The 14,924-nt window shown below is 46.2% G+C and overlaps 1 pseudogene; it reads right to left on the bottom strand.

Annotated features, from left to right (window-relative positions):
- Positions 1-241: 241 nt before the first annotated feature.
- LOC102120754 (protein bicaudal D homolog 2 pseudogene) lies at positions 242-13,597 on the bottom strand (annotated as a pseudogene).
- Between the last annotated feature and the right edge of the window lie 1,327 nt (positions 13,598-14,924).

Genomic DNA, 14,924 nt, shown 5'->3' with positions numbered 1-14,924 from the left:
GCAGGGCTCAAGTGATCCTCCCACCTGAGCCGCCCAAGAAGCTGGGACCACGGGTGCATGCCACCATGCCCCACTACTTTTTTGTAGAGACATGGTCTCAGTCTCGTTGTGTTGCCCAGGTTGGTCTCCAACTCCTGAGCTCAAGCCATCCTCCTGCCTTGGCCTCACAAAGTGTTGGGATTACAGGCGTGAGCCATCACTCTGGCCAACATTAAAGCTTTTCTTCCCTCCCATTAAAAACTCAGGGACTGGGCCAGGCACGGTTGCTTACACCTGTAATGTGGAACACCTGGTTGGCCAGCCCAGTGCTCTTGGCCCTGTCACGGGCGCAGGGGCAGGCATAACTTAAGCTTGGGGTGGCTGGCTTGGCCTTGGGGGCAGCTTTGGTGGGGTCACATCAGGTCTGTGTGATCCAGCTTGAGCAGCTCCAGCCACTGGGTCAGTGCCAGCTTCTGCAGGATGACCATGTGCAGCAGCGAGTTCAGCGCCTTCTCATCCTCTGCAGCTGACAGCTGCTGCTGCGTCTAATCCAGCTGTGATGTACTCGTTGCACGTGGCAAACGTGGCACACAGTGAGGAGAAGGCGGCCACGTCCTCCTCAGAGGCGAGCACCTGGAGCTCATTGCACAGCTTCCTCCTGGTCTTGGTAACCATGGTCTTCTCCTTCGCATTCTTGCCCTTCAGCTTGGTGAGGGCCACCTTGGCTGCCTGCTGGCTGGCCTGCAGCACAGTGCGCAGCCTGGTGAGCTGCTCCCGCTTGGTGCTGAGCAGAGACTTCAACCTGAGGATCTCTTCCATGACAGCCTCCTTGAACTTGTCCATGGTTGGGCCCAGCTCTTGCGAGGGGATGCGCCGCCACAATAGCTCCATTATGTGGTTCACAGCTGCCTGCAGGTGCTTGATCTGGTGGCAGATGATACCAATCAGGCGGTAGATATCCATGGGCTCCCAGCGTGGGTCACCCAGGGGCGATAGCAGCGAGGAGCTACGTGAGGGGCTGATGTCCCTGGTCCTGCTGTGTGCTTGGCCTGCCTCTGCAGCCAGCAGCCCCTTGGGTAGGAGGATGGAGGAGTTGCCCGCGGGGCTGGTGCAGCTGGCCCCGCCCTGGCCCTCAGGTAGTAGTCCCCCGTGACAGAGCTGGGCCTCCAGTTGTTTCACATGCACACATGATGGTAGAGGTGGGCCAGCTCCTCACTGAAGGTCACCAGCTCATCCTGGGCCACCCTCAGGCTGGCCCTGCATCTCACCGGCAATGTGGCTCACCTTCAGCAAATTCTCCAGCTGGTCCAGCTCTGGCCTGATCCTGGCTCACTGCAACCTCTTACTCCCTGGTTCAAGCGATTCTCCTGCCTCAGCCTCCCTGAGTCGCTGGGATTACAGGCATGTGCCAGCACGCCCGGCTAATTTTTGTATTTTTAGTAGAGGTGGAGTTTCACCATATTGGTCAGGCTGGTCTTGAACTCCTGACCTTAGTTGATCTACCCTCCTCAGCCTCCCAAAGTGCTGGGATTACAGGTGTGAATCACTGCAACTGGCTTTTTAAACGATTTTTTAAGATCCTGCTTGTGCTCTATTCTGTATCTATTTACTTTTTTCCACTCATGTATATAGCAATTTTTGAATGTTTTAAGACTTTTTTGTTGTTTTGTTTTGTTTTGTTTTGTTTTTTGAGATGGAGTCTTGCTCTGTCACCCAGGCTGGAGTGCAGTGGTGCAATCTTGGCTCACTGCAAGCTCCACCTCCCGGGTTCACTCCATTCTTCTGCTTCAGCCTCCTGAGTAGCTGGGACTACAGGCGCCCACCACCACGCCTGGCTAATTTTTTGTATTTTTAGTAGAGATGGGGTTTCACCATGTTAGCCAGGATGGTCTCAATCTCCTGACCTCATGATCCACCCGCCTCAGCCTCCCAAAGTGTTGGGATTAGAGGCGTGAGCCACTGTGCCCAGCCTAAAATTTGTTTTGTTACCTAACACATGGTCTATCTTTGAGAATGATCCATGTGTCGAGTAGAAGAATGTGTATTCTGCAGCTGTTGGATAAAATGTTCTGTGAATATCTATTAGGTCTATTCGGTTTATAGTACAGATTAAGTCTGACATTTCTTTGTTAATTTTTTGTCTGGATGATCTGTCCAATGCTGAAAGTGAGGTGTTAAAGCCTCTAGCTATTATTGTATTGGGGTTTATTTCTCTCTTCAACTCTAATAATATTGGCTTTATATGTCTGGGTGCCCCAGTTGGGTACATATATATTTACAATTGTTAAATACTCTTGTTGAATTGACCCCTTTATCACTATGTAATCACCTTCTTTGTCTCTTTTTATAGTTTTTGTCTTAAAATCTATGTTGTTTGGCCAGGCATGATGGTTCATGCCTGTAATCCCAGCACTTTGGGAGGCTGAGGTGGGTGGATCATTTGAGGTCAGGAGTTTGAGACCAGCCAGGCTAACATGGTGAAACCCTGTCTCTACTAAAAATACAAAATTTAGCTGGGTGTGGTGGTGCGTGCCTATAATCGCAGCTACTCAGGAGGCTGAGGCATGAGAATCACTTGAACCTGGGAGGCGGAGGTTTCAGTGAGCTGAGATTGCACCACTGCCCTCCAGCCTGGGTGACAGAGCAAAACTGTCTCAAAAAAAGAACCTATGCTGTCTGGCCGGGTGAAGTGGCTCATCTCTATAATCCCAGCACTTTGGGAGGCTGAGGCGGGCAGATCACTTGAGATCAGGAGTTGGAGACCAGCCTGGCCAACATGGCGAAACCCCATCTCTACTGAAAATACAAAAGTTAGCCAGGCGTGGTGGCGGACACCTGTAGTCCCAGCTGCTGAGGAAGCTGAGGTGGGAGAATCGTTTGAACTCGGGAGGCAGAGGTTGCAGTGAGCCAAGATCATGCCACTGCACTCCAGCCTGGATGACAGAGCGAGACTCTGTCTAAAAAAAAACCCTCTATGTTGTCTGGTATAAGTATAGCTACTCTTGCTCTTTTTTGATTTCTATTTGCATACAATATCTTTTTCCATCTCTTTATATCCTGTCTATAAGTGTCTTTATAGGTGAAGTGTGTCTCTTGTAGTAATAGATCACTGGGTCTAATTTCTTTTTTTTTCTTTTTTTTTTTGAGACAGAGTCTCGCTGCGTCCCCCAGGCTGGAGTGCGGTGGCGCGATCTCGGCTCACTGCAAGCTCCGCCTCCCGGGTTCACGCCATTCTCCTGCCTCAGCCTCCCGAGTAGCTGGGACTACAGGCGCCCGCCACCGCGCCCGGCTAATTTTTTGTATTTTTTAGTAGAGACGGGGTTTCACCGTGGTCTCGATCTCCTGACCTTGTGATCCACCCGCCTCGGCCTCCCAAAGTGCTGGGATTACAGGCGTGAGCCACCGCGCCCGGCCACTGGGTCTTATTTCTAATCCATTCGGCTACTCTATGTCTTTTGATTGGAGAGTTTAGTCTATTTACATTCAATGTTATTATTAATAATATGGACTTACTCCTGCCATTCTTTATTTGTTTTCTGGTTGTTTTGTGGTCTTCTCTCCCTTCCTGTTTTCCTTTCAGTGAAGGTAATTTTTCTCTGGTGGTATGTATTAATTTTTTGCTTTTTATTTTTTGTGTATCTGTTGTATGCTTTTAGATTTGAGGTTACCATGAGACTTGCAAATAATATCTTATAACACTTTATTTTAAACTAATGACAACACTGTTTGCATAAACTAAAAAACAAGCAAAACGAAAGTTAATATAAACTCTAACTTTGTCTCCCCACTTTTAAACTTTGTTTGTATTTATATATTATTGTACTGTCTGTGTCTTTAAAAGTTGTTGTAGTTATTATTTTTGATTAGTTTACCTTTCTATCTTTCTACTTAAGATATGAGTAGCTTATACATCATAATCACTGTGTTATAATATTCTGTGTTTCTATGTCTTTCTTTGTACTTACTATTATCAGAGAGTTTTGTACCTTCAGATGATTTTGTATTGTTCATTAATGTTCTTTTCTTTGAAACTGAAGAACTCCCTTTAGCATTTCTTATAGGACAGGTCTGGTGTTGATGAAATCCCTCAGCTTTTGTTTGGGAAAGTCTTTATTTCTCCTTCATGTTTGAAGGATATTTTCACCAGACACACTATGTTAGTATTACAGACATTTTTTTCTCCTTCTGCACTTTAGATATGTCAAGTCAGTCTCTCTTGCCCTGTAAGGTTTCCACTGAAAAGTTTGCTGCCAAATGTATTGGAGCTCCATTCTGTGTTATTTGTTTCTTTTCTCTTGCTGCTTTTAGGATCCTTTCTTTATCCTTGGTCTTTGGAAATTGACTATTAAATGCCTTGAAGTAGTGGCCGGGCGCGGTGGCTCATGCCTGTAATCCCAGCACTTTGGGAGGCTGAGGCGGGCAGATCACAAGGTCAGGAGATCGAGACCATCCTGGCTAACATGGTGAAACCTCGTCTCTACTAAAAAGAATACAAAAAATTAGACAGGCGTGGCGGCGGGTGCCTGTAGTCCCAGCTTCTTGGGAGGCTGAGGCAGGAGAATGGCGTGAACCCGGGAGATGGAGCTTGCAGTGAGCCGAGATTGCACCACTGCACTCCAGCCTGGATGACAAAGCGAGACTCTGTTTCAAAAAAAAAAAAAAAGCCTTGAAGTAGTCTTTGGGTTAAATCTGCTTGGTGTTCTAGAACTTTCTGGTGCTTGAATATTTATATCTTTTTCTAGGTTTGGGAAGTTCTCTCTTATTATCCCTTCGAATAAATGTTCTACCTCTGTCTCTAACCTCCTCTTTAAGGCCAGTAACTTAGATTTGCCCTTTTTTTTTTTTTTTGAGATGGAGTCTTGCTCTGTCATCCAGGCTGGCGTGCATGGCACAATCTTGGCTCACTGCAACCTCCACCTCCCAGGTTCAAGCAATTCTTCTGCCTCAGTCCCAAGTAGCTGGGACTACAGGTGTGTGCCACCATGCCTGGTTAATTTTTCTATTTTTGGTAGAGACAGGGTTTCACCATGTTGGCCAGGCTGGTCTTGAACTCCTGACCTCAGGTGATCCACCTGCCTCGGCCTCCCAAAGTGTTGGGATTATAGGTGTGAGCCACCACACCCAGCCAGATTTGCCCTTTTGAGATTCTATTCTTTCCTTTTTTTTTTTTTTTTGAGATGGAGTCTCGCTGTCACCCAGGCTGGAGTGTAATGGCGCAATCTCAGCCCACTGCAACCTCTGCCTCCTGGGTTGAAGTGATTCTCCTGCTTTAGCCTCCTGAGTAGCTGGGACTACTAGCTCTCACAGGTATGCTTCATTCTGTTTCATTTTTCTTATGTCTTCCCTGTGTGACTTCAAATAACCTGTCCTCAAGCTCACCAATTCTTTCTTCTGTTAATCAGTTTTGCTATTAAAAGACTCTGATACATTCTTCAGTTTGTCTGTTACATTTTTTAAGACTAGAATTTCTGCTTGATTATTTTTAATTATTTCAATCTTGGATAGGTGCAGTGGCTCATGCCCGTAATCCTGGCACCTGGGAAGCTGAGGTGGGCAGATTCCTTGAGCTCAGGAGTTCAACAACGGCCTGGACAACCTGGAGAAATCTCATCTCTACAAAAAATACCAAAAAATCAGCTGGGCATGGTGGCACGTGCCTGCAGTCCCAGCTACTCAGGGGCCTGAGCTGGGAGCATCGCTTCAGCCCGGGACATTGAGGCTGCAGTGAGCCAAGATTGTGCCACCGCATTCCAGCCTGAGTGACAAAGTGAGACCGTGTCTCAAAAAAATAATAGTTATTGGGCCAGGCGCAGTGACTCACGCCTGTAATCCCAGCACTTTGGGAGGCCAAGGCAGACAGATCACAGGGTCAGGAAATCGAGACCATCCTGGTTAACGTGGTGAAACCCCTTCTCTACTAAAAATACAAAAATTAGCTGGGCGTGGTGGCAGGCGCCTGTAGTCCCAGCTACTCGGGAGGCTGAGGCAGGAGAATGGCGTGAACCCGGGAGGCGGAGCTTGCAGTGAGCCGAGATCGCGCCACTGTACTCCAGCCTGGGGGACAGAGCGGGACTCCATTTCAAAAAAATAAAAATAAAAATAAAAGGGCCAGGCACGGTGGCTCACGCCTATAATCCCAGCACTTTGGGAGGCCAAGGCGGGTGGATCACCTGAAGTTGGGATTTTGAGACCAGCCTGACCAACATGGAGAAACCCTGTCTCCACTAAAAATACAAAATTAGCTGGGCGTGGTGGTGCATGCCTGTAATCCCAGCTACTCAGGAGGCTGAGGCAGGAGCATCGCTTGAACCTGGGAGATGGAGGTTGCCATGAGCCGAGATTGCACCATTGCACTCCAGCCTGGGCAATAAGAGCGAAACTCTGTCTCAAAAACAAAACAAAACAAAACAAATTTTTAAAAAGTTATTATTTCAATGCCTTTTTAAAATTTCTCTGAAGGATTCTGAAATCCTTCTCTGTGTTATCTTGAATTTCTTTGAGTTTCCTCAAAACAGCTATATTGAATTATTTGCCTGAAAGATCACATATCTCTGTCCCTCTAGCATCGATCCCTGGTGCCTTATTTAGTTCATTTGGTGAGGTCATGCATTCCTGGATGATCTTGATGCTTATAGGTGGTTGTTGGTGTCTGGGCATTGAAGAGTTATGTATTTTTAAAATTATTTTTTATTTTTTGTTAATAGTTAGGTATTGATTGGGTGTAGTGGCTCGTGCCTGTAATCCCAGCACTTTGGGAGGCCAAGGTGGTGTATCGCTAAGCCCAAGAGTTTGAGACCCGCCTGGGCAATGTGGTGAAACCCCATCTCTAGTAAAAATACAGAAAACTAGCCAGGCATGGTGGTGTGCTCCTGTAGCCCTAGCTGCTCAGGAGGTTGAGGTGGATCACCTGAGCCTGGGAGATTGAGGCTGCGGTGAGCCGTGACTGTGCCACAGCACTCCAGCACTCCAGCACTCCAGCACTCCAACCTTGGTAACAGAGTGAGACCCTGTCTCAAAAAAAAAAAAAAACAAAAGAGAAGAGATAAGAAAAAAAGAGTTAGGTGTATATTGCAGTCTGGACTTATTTGTATCTGTCCTTCCTGGGAAGGCTCTCCAGGTATTTGAAGTGACTTGGGTGTTATGCTCTAAGTTTTTGGTCACTGTAACTATATCTGCATCTTGGTAACCCAAGCCCAATAACACTGTGGTTCTTGCAGACTTGTAGACGTACTGCCTTGGTGGCCTTGGATAAGATCTGGAAGAATTCTCAGGATTACCAGGCAGAGACTCCCGTTCTTTTCCCTTACTTTCTCCCAGACAAATGGAGTCTCTCTGTCTGTGCTGAGTTGCCTGGAGCTGGGGGAGGGGTGACACAAGCACCCCTGTGGCCACTATCACTATTGGGACTGTGCTGGGTGAGACCTGAAACCAGCATTGCACTGGGTCTCAGCCAAGGCCAGCTGTACCCACTACCTGGCTATCACCTATGTTCACTCAAGGCCTTAGAGCTCTACAGTCAGCAGGTGATAAAGCCGGTCCGTCCTTCCCTTTAGGGAGGCAAGCTCCCTTGGGCCCCAGGCAGGTCCAGAGATGCTGTCCAGAAGCCAGGGTCTGGAGTCAGAAACCTTAGAAATCTACCCGGTGCTCTATTCTACTGTGGCTAAGCTGGCACCGAAACCACAAGACAAAGTCCTTCCCTCTCTTCCTTCCCCTTTCCCTGGGCAGAGGAGTCTCTTCCCATGTCCACCACTACCACCAAAGGTGAAGGGGGCCGGCCCCTCCACACCTGTGGGTATTTCTTGTCAGGTGGGAAGAGAGACTGAGAAAAGAAAGAAGACACAGAATCAAAGTATAGAGAAAGAACAGTGGGCCCAGGGGACTGGCGCTCAGCATACGGAGGACCTGCACCAGCCCCGGTCTCTGAATTCCCTCAATATTTATTGGTTACTATTTTCACTATCTTGGCAAGGGGAATGCAGCAGGAGAACAGGGTGATAGTGGGGAGAAGATCAGCAGGAAAACATGGGAGCAAAGGAATCTGTGTCACAAGTAAGTTCAAGGAAAGGTACTATGCCGGGATGTGCACATAGGCCAGATTTATGCTTCTCTCCACCCAAACATCTCAGTGTAGCAAAGAGTAACAGAGCAGCGTTGCCGCCAGCATATCTTGCCTCCAGCCACAGGGCGGTTTTCTCCTATCTCAGAAGAGAACAAATGTACAATCGGGTTTTACACTGAGACATTTGTTCCCAGGGACATGCAGGAGACGGAGGCCTTCCTCTTGTCTCAACCGCAAGAGGCTTTCCTCTTTTATTAATCCTCCTCAGCATAGACCCTTTACGGGTGTTGGGCTAGGGGGCAGTCAGGTCTTTCCCTTCCCATAAGGCCATATCTCAGGCTGTCTCAGAGAGGAGAAACCTTGGACAATACCTGGCTTTCTTGGGCAGAGGTCCCTGCGGCTTTCTGCAGTGCATTGTGCCCCTGGTTTATCGAGAATGGAGAATGGCGATGACTGTTAGCAAGCACACTGCCTGTAAACATATTGTTAACAAGGCACATCCTGCACAGCCCTAGATCCCTTAAACCTTGATTCCATACAGCACATGTTTCTGTGAGCACAGGGTTGGAGCTAAAGTTACAGATTAACAGCATCTCGAGGCAAAACAATTTTTCTTAGTGCAGATCAAAATGGAGTTTCTTATGTCTTCCTTTTCCACATAGACACAGTAAGAGTCTGATCTCTCTTTTCCCTACACAAAGGCCCACGGGGAGCACTGCCAGTGTACCACCAATGTTTACTTAAGGCCCAAGGGCTCTTCAGTCAGCTTTTGGTGAATGTTGCCAGGCTTGGGACTCATCCTTCAGGGTAGTGGGCTTCCCTCTGTCTCAGGGTAGGTCTAGAAATGCCATCCAAGAGCTAAGGCCTGGAACTGGGAACCCCAATAACTCACTTGCTACACTTCCCCACTGTGCCCAAGCTGGTACCTAATTTGCAACACAAAGTTCCCTTGATTTTTCCCTCTGTATTGCTCAAGCAAGCGTCTCCTCACAGTCACCACAGCTGTGAATATGCTGGGTCACACCTGAAGTCTGTCTCAGCGTCTCACCCAAGGCTCACGGCAGGTATTACCTGACTACCACTGCTGATTATTTAGGGTCTAAGGGCTCTTTAGTCAGCAGGTGATAATTCCTGTGAGAACTGGGTTCTTCCCTTCAAGGCAATAGGTTTCCTTCAGGCTCAGGGTGTGTCTAGTAATGTCATCCAGGAGCTAGGGCCTGGTATGGGGACTTCATGGCTCTGCCTGGTGCCCTACCTTACTGTGGCTGAGCTGGTATCCAAGCTGCAAAACAAAGTGCTCTTTACTCTTCCCTTTCCTCTCCTCAAGTGGAAGGAAGGAGTCTCTTCTGGAGCTGTGAGCTGCACTACCTGGTGTTAGGGGAGGGATGAGGCAAGCACTCTTTTGGCTGCCCTGGCTGGTATCCCACGGGGTTGCATGCCCCCCAAGTCCACTGGCCCTGAACCCAGCACAGCACTAGAACTTGCCTAGGAGTTGCAGTCCCTGTGGCCAAGATAGGCTTTCCAGTTTATTTTGGACCCCAGAGTACTGTAGCCCATGGTGGTGAGGCTGACTGAAACTCAAGTTCAAGTTCTGACTGTTGGGATGGGCAATTCCCCTCTGGCTAGGGCTGTTCTTTATTTTATTTTATTTTATTTTTAGAGGCGGAGTCTCGCTCTGTCACCCACGCTGGAGTGCAATGATGTGATCACAGTTCGCTGCAACCTCCACCTCCTGGGTTCAAGCGATTCTCCTGCCTCAGCCTCCTGAGTAGCTGGGACTACAGGTGTCCACTACCACACCCAGCTAATTTTTGTATTTTTAGTAGAAACAGGGTTTCACCATGTTGGCCAGGCACTAGAACTTGCCTAGGAGTTGCAGTCCTGCCTGACCTCAGGCAATCCACCTGCCCTGTCCTCCCAAAGTGCTGGAATTATAGGTGTGAGCCACCATGCCTGGCTGACTAGGGCTGTTCTAAATGCTTTCTCTATGGACATTGGCTGTTTTGCCCGGTGTTGTCATCACTGAGTTCCAATATAAAGTCCCACAAACTCTGCACCCTCTTTCCCCCAAGTTCACAGATTACCTCTCCATACCCTGGGCCAGTGGCATGTGGCCACTGTTGGGAGATGGGGGTGGGGTGGTGTCAGCAATTCAAGACCGTCTTTCCTATTCTCTTCATTGCCTCTTCCAGCAATAATTTGAAGTTAAAACCAGATACTATGATCACTCACCTGATTTTTTGTTCTTAGGAAGGTGCTTTTTTGTGTAGATAGTTGTCAAATTTGGTGTTCCTGCAGGGAGGATGATCAGTGGAGCCTTCTATTTGGCCATCTTACTCTGTCTCCTTCCTCTGTTTAATACATTTTTGCTATTTGTTTTTTATACATATTTCTTGTTTCATTATGTCTTCTTTTACGTTAGATATTTTTTAGGGTGCCATTTTAGTTCTGTAATTTTTTGAATGATGAATGATTTTCTTAGCAGTTGTCATAGTATTACCTTTAGCATCTTAATTTATAACAATCTAGTATATGTGAAATAATGCTAGCCTAATCTCAATAGTATGCAAAAACTTCTTATATAGCTCTGCTCCCTCCCTGCTTCTTTGTGCTATTATTGTCACACAAATTACATCTTTACAAATTATAAGCCCATCAAAACTGTTTTCTAATTTAATTGGCTTATGTATTATCTTTTTAATCAGATAAAAGAAAGAATTACGAACAAAAAATAATTCCTCATGTAAATTTGAGTTACTGTCTACTGGATTTGAGTTGTATCCTTTTGTTTCAGCCTGAAAGACTCTCTTTTGTATTTGCTATAGTCTGAATGTGTTCCCCTCAAGTTCATATGTTGTAATCTTGACTACTGGGGTGATGGTATTAAGAACTGGGACCGGCCAGGTGTGGTGGCTCACACCTGTAATCCCAGCACTTTGGGAGGCCGAGGCGGGCAGATCATGAGGTCAGGAGATCAAGACCATCCTGGTTAACACGGTGAAACCCCGTCTCCACAAAAAATACAAAAATTAGCCAGGCGTGGTGGCAGGTGCCTGTAGTCCCAGCTACTCAGGAGGTTGAGGCAGGAGAATGGCGTGAACCCGGGAAGTGGAGTTTGCAATGTGCCGAGACCATGCCACTGCACTCCAGCCTGGGTTACAGAGTGAGACTCCATCTCAGGAAAAAAAGACAAAAAAAAAAAAAAAAGAATTGGGACCTTTTGTATATTGACTAAGTCGTGAAGGTTCCACCCTCATATTTGGGATTAGTGTCTTATAAAAGAGGCTGAAAGAACGTGTTTACTTGTTCTGCCATTTGAGGACACATAGAAGGTGACTTCCATGAGGAATAGTCTCTCACTAGACGTCAAATCTGCTGGTGCCTTGATCTTGGACTTTCCAACCTCCAGAACTGTGAGCAATAAATTTCTGTTGTTTATACATTTATTGGTCTAAGATACTTTGTTATAGCATCATGAATGCACAAAGACAAAAATTGGTACCAGAAGTGGGGTGTTTCTGTAACAAATATCTAAAAATGTGGGCCAAGTGTGGTGGCTCATGCCTGTAATCCCAGCACTTTGGGAGGCTGAGGCAGGTGGATTGTTTGAGGTCAGGAGTTCAAGACCAGCCTGACCAACATGGTGAAACCCCATCTCTACTAAAAATACAAAAATTAGCTGGGCTTGGTGGAGGGTTCCTGTAGTCCCAGCTACTAGGGTGGCTAAGGCAGGAGAATTGCTTGAACCCAGGAGGTGGAGGTTGCAGTGAGCCAAGATTACCCCACTGCACTCCAGCCTGGGCAACAAAGTGAGACTCCATTTCAAAAACAAAACAAAACAAAACAAAACAAAAAAACAAACAAATAAAAATGTGGAAGTGGCTTTAGGATTGGGCAATGGGTAGAGGTTAGAAGAGTTTTAAAGCGCGTGATAGAAAAAGGCTACCTTGCTGGGAATGGAGTGCTAAGGACAATTCTAGTGAGGGCTCAGAAGAAGAGGAGTGCCATGAGGAAATCCTCAATCTTTCTAGAGATTACCTAAGTGGTACAAACATGGACAATAAAGGCTATTCTGATGAGATGTCATACAGAAATGATGAACATCCTTTTGGAAACTGGAGGAAAGGCCATCCTTTTTATAAAGTGGTAAAGGGCTTGGCTGAATTGTGTTTATGTCCTAGTGTTTTGTGGAAAATAGAACTTTTTTTTTTTTTTGAGATAGTCTCACTCTGTCATCCAGGCTGGAGTGCATGGCATGCTCAGCTAATTTTTGTATTTTTTGTAGAGATGAAGTTTCACCATCTTGCCCAGGCTGGTCTCAAACTCCTGGGCTGAAGAGATCCACCTGTCTCAGCCTCTCAAAGTGCTGAGATTATATGTATGTGCCATTGCACCTGACCCAGAAGAGAGAATTTATAAGTAATTAAATAGAATACTTGGCAGGCAAAATATGTAAGCCAAGTGTTGAGGGTGCAGTATGGCTCTCTTGACTGCTTATAGTAAAATGTGAGAAGAGAGAAACAAAGATTTTTAAAGTTATATAGTTTTCCTCTTTTTTTTTTTTTGAGACAGAGTCTCACTCTGTCGCCCAGGCTGGAGTGCAGTGGCACTATCTCGGCTCACTGCAAACTCCGCCTCCCGAGTTCACACCATTCTCCTGCCTCAGCCTCCCTAGTGGCTAGGACTACAGCTGCCCACCACCACACCCAGGCTAATTTTTTTGTATTTTTTAGTAGAGACAGGGTTTCACCATGTTAGCCAGGATGGTCTTGATCTCTTGACCTTGTGATCCACCTGCCTTGGCCTCCCAAAGTGCTGGGATTACAGGCATGAGCCACTGCGCCCAGCCCCCCCGCTTTTTTTTTTTTGAGACAGAGTCTTGCTGTTACCCAGGCTGGAGTACAGTGGCGGGATCATAACTGACTGCAGCTCCAAACTCCTGGGATCAAGCAATCTTACAGCCTTGTCCTCCTGAGTAGTTGGGACTACAGGTGCATACCACCGTGCCTGGCTATTTTTTTAAGAAATGGGGTCTTGCTATGTTGTCCAGGATGGTCTTGAACTCCTGAACTCAAGCAATCTTCCCACCCTAGCTTCTCAAGTACCCGGGATTACAAGAGTGTACCATTTGTCCTAAAGATGGAATTTGTAATCAAAAAGGAAGCAGAAGTTAAATATTTGGGAAATTCTCAGCCTGGCCAAGTTATAAAGATGAAAAAGTATGTTTAGGAGACAACATCAAGGACATGGCCAAAGCAACCATGTGATAAGAAAATTAGTATGGCTTAGAGGAAGCCAGGTGCCATTCATCAAAACAGTGGAAGATTGATCCTAGATGTTTCAGTGGTCTTCAGGGGCTACCCTGCCCATCACAGGCCCAGAATGCCAGGGCCTTGAGGGCAGAACATTTCAAATGATGGTTTCCCCAAAGTCATATGTTGAAATCTTAACTGCCCATCACTAAATTGTGGGGCCTTTTGGGAAGTGATTAAGTCATGAGGATTTCACCCTCATGAATGGGATTAATGCCCTTACCTTAGAAGAGTCGTAAGTTAGCATTTTTGCCACTTCCACTATGTGAGAACATATAGGAAGTACCGTCCATGACAACGGGCTCAGCAGAGACTGGATCTGCTGGCTGACATCTTGATTGTGGACTTGATTGTGTATAAAGTTACTAAGTCTAAGGCATTTTGTTATAGTAGCAGGAACGGACTAAGTATATGTTAGTGACAAATTTACAGTTTTTGTTTGAGTAGGAATGTCTTAATTATTTTCATGTTTGAAATACAGGTTTGCAGGATATAGAATTCCTTTTTTTTTTTTTTGAGATGGAGTCTTGCTCTGTTGCCCAGGCTGGAGAGCAGTGGCGCGATCTGGGCTCACTGCAAGCTCTGCCTCCCAGGTTCATGCCATTCTGCTGCCTCAGCCTCCCGAGTAGCTGGGACTACAGGCGCCCACCACCACGCCTGGCTAATTTTTTTTTTTCTTTCTTTTTTTTTTTTTTTTTTTTTTTTTTTAGTAGAGACGGGGTTTCACCGTGTTAGCCAGGATGGGCTCAATCTCCTGACTTCGTGATCCACCCGCCTCGGCCTCCCAAAGTGCTGGGATTACAGGCTGAGCCACTGCGCCCGGCCTTGCAGGACATAGAATTCTTGTTTGGCATTCTGTTTCTTTCAGCATTTTGAATATGTCATCCCATTCATTGCTTTCTGGCCTCCATCGTTTCTGATGAGAAACCAGCTTTAAATATTATTGAGGATCCCTTGTACATGATGAGTCACTTCTCTATTGCTGCTTTCATGAGTTTCCCTTTGTGTTTGGTTTTTGACTTTTTGATTATAACGGAATATAGGTGTGGACCTCTTTGAGTTTATCCTTCTTGAGTTGGCTTATCTTCTTAGGTGTGCACGTTAACGTTTTTCATCAAATTTAGAAAGTTTTAACTACTATTCCTTTTAGTATTCTTTCTGCCCATTTCTCTCTCTCCTTCTGAGACTTCAAATGTGCATGTTTGTATCCTTAATGGTGTTCCACAGGTCTCTGAGACTCTCATCTTTCTTTTTCTTTTATCTATTTATCAGACTGGATAATCTCAACTGATACAGCTTCTCTCATTCACCTTCTCTCTTCTGCCAGCTTAAAATCTGATATTGAGCCTCTCTAGTGAATTATTTTAGTTATTGCAATTTTCAACCTGGAAATTTTTTTTTTTTTTTTTTTTGAGATGGGGTCTTGCTCTTGTCGCCCAGGCCGGAGGGCACTGGCGTGATCTTGGCTTACTGCAACCTCCGCCTCCCAAGTTCGATTCTCCTGCCTCAGCCTCCTGAGTAACTGGGATTATAGGCATCTGCCACCATGCCTGGCTAATTTTTATATTTTTAGT

Source organism: Macaca fascicularis, chromosome 12 (genome assembly GCF_037993035.2).
Source record: "Macaca fascicularis isolate 582-1 chromosome 12, T2T-MFA8v1.1".
Lineage (NCBI taxonomy): Eukaryota > Metazoa > Chordata > Mammalia > Primates > Cercopithecidae > Macaca > Macaca fascicularis.
Note: the sequence above shows the minus strand (reverse complement) of the source record. Positions and strands in the feature narration are given on the sequence as shown.